This window comes from Rhinopithecus roxellana, chromosome 5 (assembly GCF_007565055.1).
Source record: "Rhinopithecus roxellana isolate Shanxi Qingling chromosome 5, ASM756505v1, whole genome shotgun sequence".
In the NCBI taxonomy this organism is placed as follows: domain Eukaryota; kingdom Metazoa; phylum Chordata; class Mammalia; order Primates; family Cercopithecidae; genus Rhinopithecus; species Rhinopithecus roxellana.
The window spans coordinates 174158163-174178949 of NC_044553.1; positions in this window are offsets into that span (position 1 = coordinate 174158163).

Consider the following 20787-nt stretch of genomic DNA (forward strand, 5'->3'; position numbering starts at 1 on the left):
TTATCCCAAACCATCCCCCCACCTCCCAGTCCTGTAGAAAAATTGTCTGCCACAAAACTGGACCCTAGTGCCAAAATGTTGGGGACCAATGCCCTAAACCATAACTTCAACATGATTCTGCTTCCCTCACTGCATCCTGACTAACAAAATAACATTTGTGTTGTTGATGCTTACCCTTATATTGTTTAATTTAATCATATGTTCTCTCTTTACTGCAGTAGCATACTATATACCATCTTCTCACTTTGCCCTCTCCCTTAAAATTCACCTATTTAAGTGTATAATTCAATAGGTTTTAGTACAGTATTGTTCAGAGTTGTATAACTATCACCACTAAATTTTAATATTTTCTTTTTTTTTTTTTTTTTTTTTTTTGAGGCGGAGTCTCGCTCTGTCGCCCGGACTGGAGTGCAGTGGCCAGATCTCAGCTCACTGCAAGCTCCGCCTCCCGAGTTTACGCCATTCTCCTGCCTCAGCCTCCCGAGTAGCTGGGACTACAGGCGCCCGCCACTTCGCCCGGCTAGTTTTTTGTATTTTTAGTAGAGACGGGGTTTCACCGTGTTAGCCAGGATGGTCTCGATCTCCTGACCTCGTGATCCGCCCGTCTCGGCCTCCCAAAGTGCTGGGATTACAGGCTTGAGCCACCGCGCCCGGCCAATTTTAATATTTTCATCACCCCAGAAAAGAAAGCCCAACCCTTTAGCTATCACCCCCCATGCAGTTTCCCCTCCCCAACCCTCCACACACAGCCCTAGGCAACCACAAATCTACTTTCTTTCTCCATAGATTTGCCTGTTCTGAACATTCTTCTGGCTTTCATTCTGGGAACAATCTGCTACAGAGATCTCTCCGCAGTAGACTGTCAAGATCTTCCTGCATCCTTTGTACAGCCTCAGAGTCCTCCATTGGGTGGCTTATTCAACCACTCCCTGTTGATGGACATTGGCCCTGTTTCCAGACTTTTATTATTACAATAGAATTACAATGACCAACCTTATGCATGCATCAATTGGTATTTTTACCAGTGCATTTATGGGATCTATTCTTATAAATGGGATTGCTTGGTCAAAGGGTAAATGCACATGTAACTTTGCTAGCTGTTGCCAAATTCTCCTCCATAAGGTCCAGAAATATTTTGCATTTCCATTACCAATGTATGAGGGTGCCTGTTTCCAAGGAGAACATGCTGTAAAACTTGGATTTTTCCCAATCTGATAAGAAATAGTAATTCATTATAATCTTAGTTTGCATTTCTATCATTACAAGCAAAGTTAGTTATCTGTTTCTAGGTTTAAGAGTCATTTTATTTTATTTTTTTTTCCTGAGAACAATCTGTTCTTATCCCGCTCATTTTTAAAATGATTGTTGGCCTTTTGCTTAAGAGAAATTTTAAAACAGCTTTTTATTTCTTGTCTTATTAATGTTTGTTCATTACTAAAGAAATTTTAAAATATAAAGAAGGGGCCAGGCCCAGTGGTTCACGCCTGTAATCCCAGCACTTTGGGAGGCCAAGGCGGGTGGATCACGAGGTCAGGAGATCGAGACCATCCTGGCTAACATGGTGAAACCCCGTCTCTACTAAAAAATATATATATATAAAATTAGCCGGGTGTGGTGGAGGGAGCCTGTAGTCCCAGCTACTCAGTAGGCTGAGGCAGGAGAATGGCGTGAATCCGGGAGGCGGAGCTTGCAGTGAGCCAAGATGGGGCCATTGCATTCCAGCCTGGGTGACAGAGCGAGACTCCGGCTCAAAAATAAATAAATAAATAAACACAAAGAAGGAACAAAATACAATCAATCTACTGGAAGACGCCACCATGAATCACTTGTTATATACTGCGCTAGCCCTTTTCTAACAAAAGAAAAAAATATACACACACACACCACACACACACAAGAGTGGTAAATATTTGCTGGTCTTGCATCAGCACTTGGGAGCCAGAATGGCACTGGTTTCCTCTCTGCTTAGACCAATCAGCTGCTTGAGAGGAGGGAGGGGGTAGCAGAAGTCCCCAGCCAAGTGGGGTCAGGGGTAGCCAGTGGGCAGCTCCTGGAAAGGTGCTCCAAATGAGTGGGCAGTTTGATTGTGGATAGGAGTGGCAGCCCCCTGCAGAACTGCTTACCCAGTGGGGGAAGGAGCAGCAGGAGCACAGGACTAGGAGACCTGAGCTCCAATCCAGATCTGTGCTGCCCAGCTGTGGAAGTGGACAAGTCCCTTCCCTCTCTCCATAAGGAAATAGGCCTGGATGTTCTTTTAGGTCCCTGGCCCCTCAAGCATTGGATTGAGAGGTGATGAATAATCCATTAGAGGAAGAAAGCATTAACCAAAGGGAGACAGGGCCAGGTTATTTTTCAGGCCCCTGGGTACCCTCTAAACCAGCGGTTTCCAATCTTTTTAGCACCATGGACCGGTTTCCTGGAAGACAATTCTTCCATGGGTTGGAGTGGGGCCACTGGAATGGTTTCAGGATGAGACTGTTCCACCTCAGTTCATCAGGCATTAGATTCTCATAAGGAGTGCAGCAATCTATTGCATGTGGGGACAATAGGGTTCACGCTCCTATGAGAATCTAATGCCTCTGCTGATCTGACAAGAGGCAGAGCTCAGACGGTAATGCCTGCTGCTCACCTCCTGCTGTGCAGCCCCATTCCTAACAGGCCACAAACCCGCACTGGTCCCACAACTGGGTTGGGGACCCCTGCTGTAAACTCACAGACCTTAGATTCCACCCACATCTCCCAGCACTTGTGTATCCATGTCTTTCTGAGTCCAGTCCTAGCTCTGCTGTGTGACCCCATGCAATCACTAAATCTCTCTGACCTTCAATTTATTTATCTGTGGATGATCCTTTATTTATTTATTTATTTATTTATTTATTTATTTATTTATTTATTTTGAGACGGAGTCTCGCTCTGTGGCCCAGGCTGGAGTGCAGTGGTGCAATCTTGGCTCTCTGCAAGCTCTGCTGCCTCCCGGGTTCATGCCATTCTCCTGCCTCAGCCTCCCAAGAAGCTGGGACTACAGGTGCCCGCCACCACACCTGGCCAATTTTTTTGTATTTTTAGTAGAGACGGGGTTTTACCATGTTAGCCAGGGTGGTCTCAATCTCCTGACCTCGTGATCCGCCCGCCTCGGCCTCCCAAAGTGCTGGGATTACAGGCATGAGCCAACGCACCTGGCCGAATGATCCTTTTTTAATAGGCTTATTTCAAAATGCCTAGGCCTAGGCACACAGTGAGTGCCCTAGTGTGGTGGTGGTGATTATCCTCCAGCTCTCCACCGGCAACCTGTACTAGCCCATGTAATCATACTGACAACTCTATGAGGCAAATGCTAGAATATGGAAGCTCCACTTTACAGAGGAGGCACGTGAGGTTCAGAGAGGTTAATACTTCACTCAGGGACACACAGCAAGCTGTGGAGAGTTGAGAATGGCCTCTCCAAGTGTGACTGTCTCCAAAGGAGAAACGGGTGATTCCCATGGCATTGAACCACGTGCTGGGTCCCCAGCCAGGCGATGGCTGAAGGTGAGGTTGAAGGACATCCTTCAGTCCAACCACCCGGCCAGTCCGCTGGGACACCCCAATTCTAGAGGGTGACTTTCTCGCCAGGAAAGAAAGCAATTTGGCGGAAAGCCTCAGAAAACAGCGCAAACAGGCTGGGCGTGGTGGCTCACTCCTGTAGTCCCAGCACTTGGGAAGGCCAAGGCAGGTGGATCGCTTGAGCCCAGGAGTTCGAGACCAGCCTGGGCAAAATGGTGAGCCCCACCCTCCACCCCTCCCCCCCCACACACACACCCACTGTCTCTACAAAAAAAAATTAAAGAAACAAAAGAAAAACTAGCGCAAGCATGTAACCTGACGCAGAAGATCCAGGTGAGAGGGACTAGGAGCGTATGGGCGCCCGGTTTCCCTGAGCCTGGCTTGTCGCCCTTAGCGTTCTCCCGGAACTCCGAGGGGGGTGGGCAGAGGACTCTGGGCCTCGCTGCAGTTTCGCTTATCGACACGCGGGGGAGCAAGAGCCGGCGAAGAGCAGCCGTAAGTACCGTAATTCCCTCCCATCTGTCCCCACGACGGGCACGACAGTGATGGAGGCCAGAGGGGCGCGAGGAGTTAGAGGCTAGGGGTTACAGAATGTAGTCTAACCTGAGATGGGCTGGATCCGCCGATGACAGGGGAGGCTCCGCGCAGACAAGCAGAGTACCCACATGCTGAGTTTCCCAAGTGGCTCCTCCACGCTGGGCTTTCTGCTATACTATTTTCTGAGGCTTCCCCGAAGATTGCCAGTAAGGGTACGTGAATGCCAGGCTAAAGACTTGGGCCATGGGGACGGGGTGAGAGAGGAAGAGACGCGGTGGTAAAGATGTAAGTAAATGTGGGGTTAAGTGGCAGTTTAATTCCCAGACAGCCTCGGGCCTTTCTAAAGAGGGAAAAGATGCAACAACCTTCGCAAAGAAAGTAGGGAATTACTATGGATTCCCGTTAGAGGAATGCGCATTTTAAAAAGCTGCAGGAAGGGGGCAATATTTAACCCAAATGAACTTGAAAAGGTCTTTTTTTTTTTTTTTTTTTTTTTTTTAGACGGAGTCTTGCTGTGTCGCCCAGGCTGGAGTGCAGTGGCGCGATCTTGGCTCACTGCAAGCTCCGCCTCCCGGGTTCACGCCATTCTCCTGCCTCAGCCTCCCGAGTAGCTGGGACTACTACAGGATGTCTACAGGCGCCCGCCACCACGCCCGGCTAATTTCTTTTTGTATTTTTAGTAGAGATGGGGTTTCACCATGTTAGCCAGGATGGTCTCAATCTCCTGACCTCATGATCCGCCCACCTTGGCCTCCCAGCACTTATTTTTTTAACTTTTGTTTTAAGTTCAGGGCTATATGTGCAGGTTTGTTACACAGGTAAACTTGTGTCATGGGGGTTTGTTGTACAGATTATTTCGTCACCCAGGTACTAAGCCAAATACCCAGTACTGATATTTCCTGATTCTCTCCCTCCTCCCACCCTCCACCCTCTAGTAGGCCCCAGTGTCTATTGTTCCCTTCTTTGTGTCCGTAAGTTATCATCATTTAGCTTCCACTTATAAGTGAGAACATGCAGTATTTGGTTTTCTGGTCCCGTGATTTTTTTAGGTTAACAGGCAGAAGGGAGAGAGGTGTTTGCTTGGAGAAAGGATGAGATGACCTGGCGTTGTTGGGTTGAGGGGTGAGGCAGCTTCTGTGATCTGGGTCCCAGAGCAGGGACAGGGTCCAGCCTGTTGTGAAAGCCCAATGCACTGGATGTGTGTCCTCTGTAAGAAGGCAGCACAGCCATGTGCAGTGTCCTTGAGCATGCCCTCTGCCCAGGGCTCTGCCAGCCCAGCCAGTGAAGCTCAGGTTGGGGGACAGGAGGTTGGGGGTCAGGGAGAGATGCTTGGGAAGCAAGGAAGAGAGAAAAGGAAAAGGCACCTAAGAGCTGGGAGGCTGGAGTCGGGCAAGACCTTCATCCTCCAGACTTGTTTCTTCATCTGGAAGGTGGAGATAATAACACTACCTAAATGCAAAGGGTTATTGTGAGAATTCGATCAGTTGTTATTCCAGAAAGTGCTCTGTAACCATTACAAAGGCTAGGCATGAAACCTCCTCTGTAGAGGGCTCCCGGATTGCTCCAAACTCAAAATGCCCCTTTCTTGAGGGTTCCCAGAACCCATGGTCAAGTCTTCCATGGTATCCCTGGCCTGGATGCAAGTAACTGTTTTGCAGCTGTCACCCCCTCCTCCAGCTCCCACTAAAGCACCCTCCCGACCCCAATCCCTCCCAGACTGGGAACTTATTTATTTATTTATTTATTTATTTTTGAGACAAGGTCTCACTGTGTCACCCAGGCTGGAATGCAGTACAGTGGCAAGATCATGGCTTATCACAGCCTTGTCTCCAGGGCTCAAGCGATCCTCCCACCTCAGGCTCCCAGGTAGCTGGAACCACAGGCATGTGCCAACACACACAGCTAATTTTTTTTTTTTTTTTTTTCCAGAAATGAGGTTTCCCTATGTTGCCCAGGCTGGTCTTGAACTCCTGGGCTCAAACAATCCTCTCACCTCAGCCTCCCAAAGTGTTGGGGTTACAGGCGTGAGTCACAGCACCTGGCCAACTGTGAACTTTCCAAGGCAGATGTGGTAGCTAATTAATCCTTGTACTCATTCAAAACTACAACCTGATAAGACTTGGCAAAATGATACTAAAGTTTATCTTAAAACAACAACAGTAAAAATAGACAGCAATGTTATGAAAACAAAGAGCAGTGGAGGGAAAGATGGGACCAGATATTGAAACAATTTGACAATGGCTATCAGAATTTTTTAAATGTACATACCTTTCATGCCAACAACTCAATTTCTAAGAATCTACACCATAGAAATAATTGCAGTAATTATAAAGATGCAAGGATGTCTACTGCGATCTGTTTCATAACTATAGCAAACAACTGGAAACAACCCAAGGGCCCATCAATAGGGGATGACAAAATAAATTTTGATGCATGATTATAAAATCATACAATGCAATGTTGAGCAGCTGTTAAAAAGAAATGAGTGGGTCTGTATTTGCTGAGGTAGGAAGAATCTCTAAGAGACAGCAACAGTCAGAACAGGAAGTATAGTGTGAGTCCATTTCTTTAAAAACATTCTCCTGCCACTATTGTCACCTTTTTTTTTTTTTTTTTTTTTTTTTTTTGAGCTGGATTTTCGCTCTTGTTGCCCAGGCTGGAGTGGAATGGCATGATCTTGGCTCACCGCAACCTCCACCTCCCAGGTTCAAGCTATTCTCCTGCCTCAGTCTCCTAAGTACCTGGGATTATAGACATGTGCCAGCACACCCAGATAATTTTGTATTTTTAGTAGAGATGGGGTTTCTCCACTTTGGTTAGGCTAGTCTCAAACTCCCGACCTCAAGTGATCCGCCTGCCTTGGCCTCCCAAAGTGCTGGAATTACATGCGTGAGCCACTGCACATGGCCTTTCTTCACATCTTTATCAGTCAAATTTCCCTTCCTGTCCCCAGATGACAATCTGGCAGATACTGTGCTTTACAATCATTTTAGGATATTAAAAGTCTGGTCCAGCTCAATTTAAAATTCCAATCTACAAATTCAAATCTGCAAAATGCGGCCAGACGCGGTGGCTCACACCTGTAATCCCAGCATTTTGGGAGGCCAAGGTGGGTGGATCACGAGGTCAGGAGTTCGAGACCAGCCTGGCCAACATGGTGAAACCCCATCTCTACTAAAAACACAAAAATTAGCTGGGCGTGGTGGTGTGTGCTTGTAATCTCAGCTACTGGGGAGGCTGATGCAGGAGAATGGCTTGAACCCAGGAAGAGGAGGTTGCAGTGAGCCAAGATCGCACCACTGCTCTCCAGCCTGACAAAGCAAGACTCCATCACAGCCCTCTGAAGTAGGTACTATGATTATCCTCCACATCTTACAGATGAGGAGATTGTGGTATAGACAGGTGATTTTCCCAAAGTCACACAGATAGTAAATGGCAAAGCCAGGTTCTCTCCCTGTAACCACTGTGTTATATCACCCTAGGCTCACAGGACCTCAAACGAGACTTTTCCTTATCTCAGAATTTCAGCTGGCATACTGTGTATCATTAGCTAAATATGCGAGAATTCATTTAGCCATCACCCTAATGATAGACATAGAGATTATTTCCAGTCTTGTGCTATTATAAACAGTGCTGCAATGAACTTTGTGTGTGTGTTTTTGTGCACCCGTACAACTATTTCAGTAATTTAGATTCATAAGAGTGCAATTGCTGGATCAATGGGTAAATTTAAATTTGAATAGGTGCTCCAGATATCTATTGCTATATAACTAACTATCTCAAAATGTAGTGCTCAAAAACAACCATTTTGGCCATGTATGGTGGCTCAAGCCTGTAATCCCAGCACTTCAGGAGGCCAAGGCGGGCAGAACACGAGGTCAGGAGATCAAGACCATCCTGGCCAACATGGTGAAACCCCATATCTACTAAAAATACAAAAATTAGCTGGGTGTGGTGGTGTACACCTGTAATCCCAGCTACTCAGAAGGCTGAGGCAGGAGAATTGCTTGAACCAGGGAGCTGTAGGTTGCAGTGAGCAGAGACTGCACCACTGCACTCCAGCTTGGGCAACAGAGTGAGACTCGGTCTCAAAAAAAAAAACATTTTATATTGTTCATGATTTTGTGGGTCAGGGATTTGGGAAAGGCTCAGCCGATGGTTCATCTGTGATTCTCTTCCAAGGTGGCTTCATCGCTCACATCACTGGGGCCTCAGTGCTCCTTGACTGCTCTTTAAACATGTAGTGTTATATCCTGTAGGGATTCCTCACATGGTTTGGGCTTTTCACAGCATGTGAACATCAGATAATGCAGGTCAGGTAACCAGGCAGTTGGCTTCCGAGAGAGGATATGGAACCTGCTGGACAATCTAAGGGATACACTTGCAACTGGGACAGTATCACTTGCTGTATTTTATTGACCAGGGAATTCACAGTCCAACCGAAATTCAAGAAAAGGGGACACAGACCCCAACTCTCCATGGAAGGCACATCAGAGAACTTGTGACCACTTTCACTCTACCATAATAGTTATTTCCAAATTGCCCTCCAAAATATTGGTCAATTTACATTCCCACCAATGATGCACTAGATTGTCTTTCCCCACACCCTCACCAACACCATACATTGTAAAACACTTCAATTCATGCTGATCTAGCAGCTGAAAATGGTACTGTATTTCATTGCTATTTTTTCATGCATTTCTTTAATTATGAGTGAAGGTAAGTATCTTTTCATGTATTTGCTGTTCATTAAATTTTATTTTTTCTTGTGAATTATCTGTCTATATATTTTACCCATTTTGAAATTTGGTTGGACTTTTTATATTGATTTATAAAATGTACATATTAAAAAGAGTAGGCTGTTTTTTTTTTTTTTTTTTTTTGGTGACAGGGTCTTGCTCTGTTGCCAGGCTGGAGTGCAGTGGCGCGATCTCGGCTCACCGTAACCTCTGCCTCCCGGGTTCAAGCAATTCCCCTGCCTTAGCCTCCTGAGTAGCTTTTATCTGATATTATGTTACAAATAGTTTTCCACAGTGTGTGGCCTTTTGACTTTGTTTTTTGACAGTTTTCTCAGTTTAGGTTTTAAATTTTTACAGGTTCAAATTATCAACCTTTTACTTTAAGATTTCTGGATTTTGTCTGGGCACAGTGGCTCACGCCTGTAATCAAAGCACTTTGGGAGGCCAAGGCGGGTGGATCACGAGGTAAGGAGATCGAGACCATTCTGGCCAACATGGTGAAACCCCGTCTCTACTAAAAATACAAAATTTAGCTGGGTGTGGTGGCGCATGCCTGTAATCCCAGCTACTCAGGAGGCTGAGGCACGAGAATCGCTTAGACCCAGGAGGTGGATGTTGCAGTGAGTGGAGATCACACCACTGTACTCCAACCTGGCGACAGAGTGAGACTCCAGATTTTATGTAGTGTGTTCCCGTTGTTTTTCAGAATTTTCCTGCTAGTCTCGAATGTTTATTTTTCCAGATTAAAATTAATATTATTTTCCAAGGCACCCTCCTCAAATTCTATTGTTTTTATTTAAATCACTTTCAGTTTATAGATCCATTAAAGAAAATGCACAACCTTACAATTGGAGTACAAGGCTGGGCCTTGCATTGTTTTGAGTCTTCACTCCCATAGGACATCAAGTCTTAGTGAGGGGATGATGGTGCCATCTCAGGAAGTCCCCAGCATTCCTGGGCACCTTTGAGGGAAGGAGCCCAAGAGTAAACCAAGGGCAGCCCTGGGGCCAGACAAGCCCCACAATGCTCTGTACCTGGGAACCCAAGGCCTTGTCAGGGAGACTCAGAACACAGCCCCCAACACTACAACTCCTGGACTTTCCATTGCAGGGTGAGTCCAGGACTCCTTGAAGAAAACATTCCTTAGAGGCCCAGGAAAGGCACCAGATGTGCCTTCAAAGAGCTAATTCATGTGGTAGGAGATTTCACATAGTGGTGCCTTGTTGGAGAGACCGAGCAGAGTGATGCATTTGCCAAGGAAAATCCTACTGGTCTCAAAGTCACAGCCTTGGAGCAGGGATCTGCTGTGGGAGCCACAGGAATGGCAGGCTGCTGTGGGCACAGCTCTGCAGGCTCTCTTTCCTTCCCAGCTGGGGCTCTGCTGGCTTCTCTCCAATCCTGGAACCCCAGTCTACAGCATCAACCCACTCCTTCCCCAGGCAGGGGCCCAGTTGGGCACCAAAGGCTTTCCCCAAAGTGCCCAGAGAGATTGAGTAAGCATTTGTTTATTCAATAATTATTGATTGTTAACAATGTGCCAGTCAGTGTTCTAGAAACTTGGGGTACAACAAAAAATAAAAGAGACTGAAATTCTTACCCTCCTGGAGCTAACAGACAATAAAAATAATCATAATAATATGTAAATGTTAGAAGAAAAGTGCCATGGGGAAGAAAAATAGGGCAAGGTAAGAGGACTTGGGAGTTGGGTGTTGGGAGCAGTCACATTTCCCAAGAAAGCAACTGTGCTAGGGAACTTCCATTTGCCCTCCACATCCCCAGGAAAAGCTGACCTGAAGGACTGCATCCTGGCTCTGGCTGGATTCAGCCAATGAGCCTCGCAGGAGAGCTGAGACAGGCAGGGGAGGTGTTTATCCCACTGGCTCCCTCCTTGTGGGTCACAGCTCTGGTCAGGTGGCCCTCTCCCACAGTTTTGTCCTTCCTTCCACCAACCATGTCTTTCCCTCCCCCTCGCCCTTCTGCCAGGCCTGGGAGTAGCAAAGATGCCCCATGCTACTAGACCTGGGCACTGCACTCTCCCTTAGAGATTCCTTACAGCCTGTCCACACCTTTGAAAATAGTCCTGAAATAATGCTAATTTGAGTGCTGAGAAATACAGTGATATTTGAGCAGGCTGGAAGGCAGTAAGGTGGTATGCCATGCAAATGTCTAAGAGAAGAGTGTTCAGGGCAGAGGGAACTGCCAGTGCAAAGGCCTGGAGGTGGGAGGGTGTGCCTGAGCTATTTGAAGAAAAGCAAGAAAGCCAGAGTGGCTGATGCAGAGTGAGGAATGGGGAGAGGAGTAGGAAATAGTATCTAAGAGGTATGTTTTGGGAGGTGGGGGCTTGGCATTTGCTCTTGGTGAAGTTGGGATGGATGAGGGTGCACTGGAAGGCTTTGAACCCAGAAGATCTTTAACACTATCACTCTGGCTGCAGTGTTGAGCACAGACTATGGATCAAGGGTAGAAGCAGGAAGGCTGGTAAGGGGGAGGCTCAAAAGACAGTGGGAAAGGAACCAGAAGAGGCTAGTGCTGTGGAGCTGGAGCCAACAGGGTTGACTGAGGACTTTAGGTGTAGGGGAGAAGAGCAAGGGTGGCTTCAAGTCTTCCCTGCATCTGCCCAGCCTGGCCCTCACATCCTGTCCCTCTGGGTGCTATGTGTACACGTGTCCAGTCCCTGGGGCTGTGCACTCTAGGCCCATCTCCTCTGGCTGGCCTAGAAGTCTGCCAGCTTCTGCCAAGAGGAGTCTTTGACCAAATCAGTTTTCTCTACTTGGGCTCATCTGCCTGAGGTCACTGGTAGGGGTGGGGAAGTGGATTCACCCCCTGGGGTGTAGGGAAAGGAGGCTACGCCTACTCCCCAGAGGCAGTGCAGTAAATTAGGACTGTTCCCATATCAGTGAGATATTTTCTGGGGCACTCCCAGACCTATGTCCTTCAGCCTAGATCCCGTGAGTCAGACAGACCTGAATGTGACCAGCTTCCTCCTCCACCGCTCACTTGGCTGGCTTCCTCTCAGGCTCCAGCCTTCTGTAGGGGCAGCTAAGGCCACAAGTGAAGGGCCTGCTCGGGTGTAGCCCACGCCCCTTCCTCAAGGCCCTCGGCAGCCCTTGCCCCTCCTATTGGATGTGTTCTTTCAGAATCCCAGTTTGAAGGGCCGCCTCCCATGGCATCCTGTGTGGGGCTGGACTCTCACTGCTCCACAACCTGAATTCAGGCTTCTAGCTCCTTCCAGGACAGCTGGGCCTGGCCTCCACTGAGAAAACAGGACCACACCACACAGCAGTCTCCCCCAGCTGACTCCGTGCTGAGCTCTCCACTGGCCTGTCCTCTCGGGTCTGCTGGGGCCGTCCAATACAGAGGGCTCGTTATAAGAGTGGGCTCTGGGGTACAAGTTCTGCCACTCCTTCACTTGCATCTGACCTTGGCCAGTCACCTATCTTCTTCAAGCCTCTCCTTCTGACACTGCGGTGTTCCTTACACATTGGAGGCCCTCATAAATGTTTTCTGAATAAGTCTGCATGCAATATGCTTAACGCAGTGCCTGACCCAGAGAACGTGCTCAGTAAAAGTCAACTATTTAAATTATTCCCATTTACAGATGAAGAAACCGAGACTCAGAAATGTAACTTGTCCAAGGCCTCGGGGCTGGGAAATGGTGGAGCCAGGTTCCCCTGTGCCCTGATCCATCAGTCCACCTCCCCCTGCATACTCCCCATTCTTCTCTGCCTCTGTGAGGCCAGCACAGGTATGTCAGCCTCAGAGGGATGAATGGAGAAGCCAGAAACTTACACTCTGAGAACCCCTGAGGAGACAGGAGGCTCCTACCATCATGGGAGATACAAAGATGAATTAAACAGTTTCAGCCACTCAAAGGGCTGCCAGTCTGGAACTGGGAGCCACGGCGCTGGGAACAGAGTCTATCCCTACAAAGAGGACCCAGCAAGCCTCAAGGGAGGGGCAGCATCTGGATTCCCAGTACACAATTGGCTCGTTGAATCAAAAAGTTCACAAGAAATAGTGACCACACAATATGAATTTTAAAAGACAAGTCCAGGTTGCAAATATTTTGTCCCATTGTTATAAGAGTATGAAGTGCCCCCAAAGAATCCATTATTGTGGCACCTAAATGACCTCTCACAGCCAGGTGGATCACAAAAATCTATGTTATACCAAACATCCTAAGCTTGACTTGGGGAAAGAGGATCCCCATTATGCTAGACACACAGATGTCAGCTGCCCCCAGCCTCAGCCTCATGGACATGACACGTCCACACAGACTAATGTCAGCCAAGACAAAGGGTTACCCACTCTTGGGCTACTAGATTACTTGGTGACTTGAGTTAGTGCCCCCCTCCCCTTTACAGCAATGATCCTAACATCAGTGCTGGGCACTGTAAGGTCTGGAGGGGCCTCTGGTATCCCCGGAGAAAAGAGACTGTTTTTGCATGCTTCTTGTCAGCATGAGAGGCAAGGCCTGGTCTAAGTGACGCCGAGGTTGCAGCCAGGACGTCTCTGACAGGGCTGCTGTCCTCAGATGTGAAGGCTTTGCTTCTCAGCCTCTTGCTACAGACCTCCCTCTCACATTAACTCCTGCCAGGACTTTTGGTTTCGGTTTCTGAGAGCAGAAATAAGTTCTACCCTCCCCCTCCTCCTACCCTACTTCCTTCACCCTTCTTTCTCCCACCCTGGTAGGAAATCCACCCCCCTCGTCCCTACCCCCAGTCCCCACCCCCAGTCCCAGTCTGAGAGGGACAAAGAAGAAGAAGAGAGGGATAGAGAAGGGAGGGAGAAAGGGAGTTGCCAGAGACCTCACTCCATCTTTGGGGCTGGGTGATCACTCACAAATCTGCAAATTGTGCCCTGTGCAACTCTAGAGGACCCTCAAGTCACCAAAATTTGCATATTTATTAGCACACTTTTCAGACAGATGGCAGTAAAGTGTCTTCAGAAGGAGCAGTCTGAAGCTCTGGAGTGGGATTAAAGGGCTGAATGCCTTTCCGCTCTGATCTAGAAGCCCCAAAGCACCCCCAGTACTTGAGCTGTAACCCACTTATTCCTCTTTGCTCAACTTCCCAGCTGGGCTAGAACCCCAGCTCAAAAGAGGCTCACCAGTCACCTCTAGGTCCATTTGTGGGGCCCCAAGCAAGTCTCCTCCTTTCTAGGCCTCAGTTTCCCCATCTGTAATATGTAAAGAGAACAAAAGGATCTCTAAGGGGCCATCTATATTTAACAGCTGAGTCTGTGCAGAGGGTACTTGAAGGCAGATGATTACATTTGGGTTGCAGTCTCAGGGTCCTTCTGAAGGAAGGAGGTTGTTGGTTGTTCCCTTGACTGACAGCAGGGCTCAGAGAGGATTCTTTTGTTGAAGAATATCAAGAGGGGCTGTGTGACCTGGGGCGGCTCGTCTAACCTCTCTAAACCTGTTACCTCCCCCATGAAATGGAGGTGGTAATATTCACCTTGCAGGTGGCTGTGACGACTGAAGGGAGTACTGTATGCAAAAGTGCTGGCGTGAAGGAGGCGGCAGAGGAGAGTGGCGGCGGGGCACAGCAGCCACTGCCTGAGCTCAGGCTCCAGGGCAGGAAACCCACCTGGCAGGCCACTCCTTCCGCTTGCCTCCCGCAGTGGGCTTCCTCCCCTCTCTCTGCAGGGCCACACCTCTGGGAGGATGCCCAGGGCCTGCAAAGCGCTGAGGGAACCCCAAGGAGCCCACACCCCTTAGCCTGTCATGCCAGGCCCTCCCCTACCTACGCCCCCCGGCCACTCCCAACCCAGCCCCCCGACCTGCTCAACACCCCCAAACAAGCCATGCAGACTTCCCTGCCTTTGCCCAGGCTGCGTCCTTTCCGGGTCACATGCCCTTCCCTCTCCCGCTCCTCAAGACAGCTAAATCCTGCTCATTGTTTAGGGCCCAGCTCAGATGTCACCTTCTGAGGGAAACCTTTCCCTGCCCTTCCAGTAAAGAAAATACTCATTCTTCCTGTTCCCTCCTTCAGTCCCGCACTCACTCCCGTCAGGAGTGCAGCGAGACTCCAGTCCGCCACATCCCCTCGCGGAGCCCCCGGTGCCTTATCTAGAAAATAGAGGTAAATCGTCCCTATTTAGGGGGCAGGACGAGTTCAATGGGACACGTCGGGCATCTAAACACAGCGTGGGGCGCACAGTAGAGCCGGGCGAGTCCAGCCACTCAGCCCCACTGAGAGGGAAGCACGCGCCAGGCCCCTTTTCCAGCCTCCTCTAGTTCCTCCCGGAGGAGCAGCTCACAGGTCATTGGAAGATCAACCAGGATTGACAGGTTCCCAGCCCAGTGGCTGGCCGAGCCCGAGAATGGCTCGGGAGCAGGTGGTCGGCCCCTTCCCCTCTCTGGGGCCTCTACCTGCGGAAGGCAGGGCCGGGGCCCTGGTTTCCACACGCTCCCTGTGTCAGCCTGTGGGGCCGACCGCCCCACTGATGACTCAGGTCTCCTCCCCACCCTTCCCCTTCAGGAAGAGGCCCTGTCATAATCGCAGTTGTACTACATAAAAATAGCTTCGTTTCACAGCGACATGAGCACAGCCTTTTCCACTGAAGGAAGAGGAAGGCAGTTTCCCCCTACGCATCCCCTGGGACCCTCTTCAAAAGCGGATCCTCTGGGGTGGGGTCTTCACACTTCTCAGCAATAGCTTCATCAGCGGCTTCCTCCCCGGCTACGGCGCTGAAGGCTTTTTTTACTGCTTTGCGACCAGCTTCTCACCTTTTCTCATTTGGCCCTCGCCTCAGAGATGCCAGGCAGCTGAGGTTGCTGTACCCATTGTACAGGTGTGGAAACCCAGGCCAGGAGAGGGGAGGTGACAGGTCTGAGGTCACACAGCAAGCTCGCGAGAGCCGAGTTGACGGTTCCTGACTCCTTCACCGAGTTCCTTCCGCGCCAGCATCGGCCTCCTCCTAGGAAAGTACTGTGGCCACAGCCAGGGCAGCAAGAAAAAGGAGAGGCGAGGAAGGTTGAACGGAGCACAGATGTGAGGGCCAAGACGTTCATGCAACCAACATTTGTCTGGCCGGGTGAGGTGGCTCAGGGCTGTAATCCCAGCACTTTGGGAGACCAAGGCGGGCAGATCACCTGAGGTCAGGAGTTCGAGACCAGTCTGGCCAACATGGTGAAACCCCATCTCTACTAAAAATACAAAACAAATTAGCCGGGCGTGGTGGTGCACGCCTGTAATCCCAGCTACTCGGGATTGGAGCCCAATGACAAATGGTTTCCCTGTCAGGCCTGCTAGACCGAGAGCAGCCTCTCCAGGCCTGAGACTGATGAGTCTCAGCCATGAAGCCCAGCCTAGGGTGTGGGGGCCCTTGCTTCCCACTGAATCCCTGCAGTGAAGTCACTGAGGAGACACCTGCCTGGTCTTGTGGTCTCTGCTCTTCCCCCTCAAACCCACTCTCTGTCATCAAAATGTAAGGCAGGTCAGAGGGCACAAGCTGGAAGCCTCCAAATGGGTATCTCATGGCACTAGGAAGAAAGGCACACTGTGTTCCCAGCTGGGTGCCTGAATGCGTAGGAGTACGGGCAGGTGACTGTGTGTGTGCACATGGTTGTGTACAAATTTGGGGTGTGTGTATCTTAGTCTGCTTTCTGTTATTTGTAACAGAATACCTGAAACTGGGTAATTTATAAAGAAAAGGAATTCTTTCTTACAGTGGTGGAGGCTGAGAAGTCCAAGGCTGAAGGGCCGCACCCTGTGAGGTCCTTCTTGGTGATGGGGACTCTGCAGAGTCCTGAGGCCCTGCAGGGCATCACATGATGAGGGGGTTGAGCATCTTAGCTCAGATCTCTCTTCCTCTTATTATAAAGCCAACAGTCCCATTCCCGTGATAACCCATTAATCCATGAACCCATTAATCCATTAATCCATGAATGAATGAATCTGTTCATGAGGGCAGAGTCCTCTGGCCCAATCACCTCTTGAAGGTCCCGATTTTCACTACTGCCATATTGGGGATTAAGTTTCAACATGAGTTTCAGAGGGGACAGATATTTAAACCTTAACTGTATGTGTGTGTGTGTGTGTGTGTGTGTGTGTGTGTGTGTGTGTGTGTGTGTGTAGCTGCTGTGGTTGTCAATTCAGAGTGAAAAAGCCCTCACTTCCTGTTAAGAATCAATTAGAGCATTTTTTATAGAAGCTCTAGCTCTCCCTGTGAGGATCACAGGAGCCTGGGAGGAGAGGTGGGAAGGCAGAGCAGGAAGAATGTCTTTCCTGAGCAGTGTTGAGAGCAAGGTCAGGACTGCACATCCGAGACTCCAAGTTCATGTCCCACTGTGCTGTCAAATGAACTTCTAAAGGTCTTTTTTTTTTTTTTTTTTTTTTTTTGAGATGGAATCTTGCTCTGTCGCCCAGGCTGAAGTGCAGTGACGCGATCTCGGCTCACTGCAACTTCCGCCCCTGCAGGTTTTTAAGCAATTCTCTGCCTCAGCCTCCGGAGTAGCTGGGATTACAGGTGCGTGCCACCATGCCCGGCTAATTTTTTTGTATTTTTAAGTAGAGACGGGGTTTCACCATCTTGGCCAGGCTGTTCTTGAACTCCTGACCTCATGATCCACCCACCTCAGCCTCCCAAAGTGCTGGGATTACAGGCGTGAGCCACCGCGCCCGGCTGCAAAAGTATCTTAAAAATTAGCCAGGTGTGGTGGGGCATGCCTGTAGTTCCAGCTACTTGGGAGGCTGAGGTGAGAGGATTGCTTGAGCCCAGGAGTTCAAGGCTGTAGTGAGCTATGATTGCGCCACTGCACACCAGCCCAGGCAACAGAGAGATCCTGTCTCTAAAATAAATAAATACATAAAATTTAAAAAATAAAATTATTATCATTACTTCGACAATATATTGATCCAAATATAAGTCAGGACAAAATAAACTAACTCATCAAATTCATGATTTCACAGAAATTATGCCCTGTGACTAGGCTAAGTTTTTTGTTTGTTTTTTATTTATATTATTTTTATTTTTTGAGACAGAGACTTGCTTTGTCACCCAGGCTGAAGTGCAGTGGCATGATCTTGGCTCACGGCAACCTCTGGGTTCAAGCAATTCTCCTGCCTCAACCTCCTAACTAGCTGGAATTACAGGCGCCTGCCACCATGCCTGGCTAATTTTTGTATTTTTAGTAGAGCTGGGGTTTTGCCATGCTAGCCAGGCAGGTCTCGAACTCCTGACCTCAAGTGATCCACCCGCCTTGGCCTCCCAAAGTACTGAGATTATGGGCATGAGACACCACACCTGGCCTGGGTTTTTTTTTTCTTTTTTTTTTTTTTTTTTTGAGATGGAGTCTCGTTCTGTCGCCCAGGCTGGAGTGCAGTGGCTGGATCTCAGCTCACTGCAAGCTCCGCCTCCCAGGTTTATGCCATTCTCTTGCCTCAGCCTCCAGAGTAGCTGGGACTACAGGCGCCCGCCACCTCGCCCGGCTAGTTTTTTTTGTATTTTTTAGTAGAGACGGGGTTTCACCGTGTTAGCCAGGATGGTCTCGATCTCCTGACCTCGTGATTTGCCCGTCTCCACCTCCCAAAGTGCCGGGATTACAGGCTTGAGCCACCGCACCCGGCCCTGTTTGTTTTTTAATTTTTTAATTTTTTTTTTTTTTTTTTGAGACAGGGTCTTGTTCTGTTACTTAAGCTGGAGTGTAATGGTGCAGTCACAGCTCATGGCAGCCTCAACTTCCCAGGCTCCAGTGATCCTCCTACTTCAGCCTCCCAAGTAGCTAGGACCACAGGTATGCACCACCACACCCAGTTAGTTTTTGTATTTTTGGTAGAGACCAGGTTTTGCCATGTTGCCCAGGTTGGTCTCAAACTCCTGAACTCGAGCAATCCACCCACCTTGGCCTCCCAAAGTGCTGGGATTACAGATGTCAGCTACCATGTCTGGATGCGACTAGGCTAAGTTTTAAAAGGACTTGATTTAAAGGAAAATATTAAATGGATAATAGTTTAAATAGCAAAAATCTGGAAAGTGATGCATGAATGGCTGAAACTTTAGAAACAGTACTGGAAGACCCTTGATCAGCGGCAGTAAATAGTGGCCTCTGGCCACGTTGGTTTGCAAACACAAGGTGATTCCTGAGGTGGCCCCTTCTATCTGGTCCCCCTAGGGCAGAGGTTCCCAAACCCTAGGTCGCAGGGCAGGAGGTGAGAGTCCAGCTAGCGATCACTGTCGCCTGAGCTCCACCTCCTCTCAAATCAGCAACTGCCTTAGATAATCATAGGAGAGAGAACCCTATTGTGAACTCTGCTTGTGAGGGATCTAGGTTGTGCACTCCTTATGAGAATCGAACACCTGATGAAACTGTCCCCCACCCCCGATCCCCAGGTCCATGGAAAAGTGTTTTCCACAAACCTGGTCCCTGGTGCCAAAAAGGTTGGGGACCACTGGCTCTAGGGGTCTTGCAGCTCTGGGCCCTGGTGTGTGTGGTGTGTGTGTGTGTGTGTGTGTGTGTGTGTGTGTGTGTGAAGGAGGAAAGGCAGGCCTCAGAAGTGTGAGCTGCAGCCCCTGGAGTCAGCTCTGAGGAGGTCTTGAAGCTCCCCCACTTGACCTGTGTGGGTGCCCTTCCTCTCTCAGTTTTCACTCCTTGTTTTAGGTCCCGGCTCCTATTCTCCTCTCTCCGGCTCAGTTTCAGCCTTGCTCATTGTCTCAGGAGCCATTTGACAGGAGGGAGACTCTGGGGCTCTCTGAGGAGGCAGCTGTACTCTGGGGCCCTCCCTCCTGGGCCTCCAGGCCTGGCCAAGGGGGCCAGTTCCATGCAGCTGAGCATCAGGCCTGGCAGTCGGCGAGCTTCTTGGGCCCAAGGGACTGAAAGAGGTCACAAATCCCTGCCAAGGCTCTTGCCAGCTGACCCTGCGGTCTGGGGTCAGCTCCAGAAGAGGAGGCCATCATAGAGGTCGAGTACACACACTCTAAGGCCTGACTCAAAAGGGCCTGTGCGGCAGTGTCTTCCCTCTCAGGAGGAAGCCCTGTGGTGGGGGAAGGGTTTGGAAGGGGTTCCATCTACCTGCAGCCCCCTTACTACAGTAGCCCTTGGCGCAGCCCAGCCCACCTTAATTACTCATGGTCCATTCACTCACTCAGTAGGATTTGGATCCTGAATAATCATGATCATATATATAGATAAGCTTTTTTGCTGTTTTGAGACAGGGTCTTGCTCTGTCACCCAGGCTGGGGTGTAGTTGGTGCAATCACAGGTCACTGTGGCCTCAACCTCCTGGGCTCAAGCAATCCTCCTACCTCAACCTCCTGAGTAGCTGGGACTATAGGCATGCACCACCGCACCTGGCTAATTTTTTTACTTTTTGTAGAGATGGAGTTGCCTAGGCCAGTTTCAAACTCCCGGGCTCAAGCAATCCTCCCGCCTTGGCCTCTCAAACTGTTGGGATTACAGGTGTGAACCACCACATGTGGCCTAATAAACATTTTTGAGGTGTTTGTTCCCATACCTCTGTGCTGAGTGCTCTTCACAGAGGATTTTATCTAATCTTCACAATAGCACTGGGGGTGCGTCCTATTATTATCCCCACTTAACAGATGATAAAGTGAGTCTCAAAGAAGTGGAACCATCTTGCTTAAGGCCAGATGTAGGGCATGGGGGAGCCAGAATTTAATCCCAGCAGTGTTTGATTCTGAACCTGTGCTATTTCTCCCATCCACGTGAAGGGAAGGGGGAGTTCACCACTGGAAAAGAAAGTCGGTCATTTGACCTAGACTTGATCCCCAATTTACATAGAAATAGTTATTTCTGGCTGGGCGTGATGGCTCTTGCCTGTAATCCCAACACTTTGGGAGGCCAAGGCGGGCGGATCACGAGGTCAGGAGATTGAGACCATCCTGGCCAACATGGTGAAGCCAGGCATGGTGGCGCACACCTGTAGTCCCAGCTACTGGGGAGGCTGAGGCAGGGGAATTGCTTGAAACTGGGGGGTGGAGGTTGCAGTGAGCTGAGATCACA